This window comes from Penaeus monodon, chromosome 27 (genome assembly GCF_015228065.2).
Source record: "Penaeus monodon isolate SGIC_2016 chromosome 27, NSTDA_Pmon_1, whole genome shotgun sequence".
NCBI lineage: Eukaryota > Metazoa > Arthropoda > Malacostraca > Decapoda > Penaeidae > Penaeus > Penaeus monodon.
In genome coordinates this window covers 36,016,701-36,017,172 of record NC_051412.1, presented here as the reverse complement: position 1 = coordinate 36,017,172, position 472 = coordinate 36,016,701, and positions in this window count along the sequence as shown.

Genomic DNA, 472 nt, shown 5'->3' with positions numbered 1-472 from the left:
TGTCACCTTTTCTACTACTGGCTACCCATTTATCAGTTTCCATGTCCCTGCCATATATTTCTTATTTCTGACCAATTCGTTCTCGTAGCCAGCCTGCCCTTATTTATTTATTTTCCATATTTCTTCTCTCCGTTCTTCGGAGATTCGTCCAAATTCCATCTCCTTCCGTAAGAACCGGAGAGCAGCGCCGGTCCGATTGCTTTTATTGTTTCACCTTATTGTATCGGCGATAGAATTATGGCCCTTATTGATTTATGGCATCCTCCTGACTCTTATTGTCTTGCCACGCACAGGATCTCCAACCTCTGCATAAGTCTTTTGTGTATTTATGGTTCCCTCTCTTTGATTTGTGTTTTGTCGTGTTTGTTGAGGATTATTTGGGTTTGTTCCTCGTGTTTTTGTACTTTTATTTTCCCCTTTGGACTGGTCTTTCTCTTTAAAATATTGAGGTACGGCGGATCCTGTGAAGATG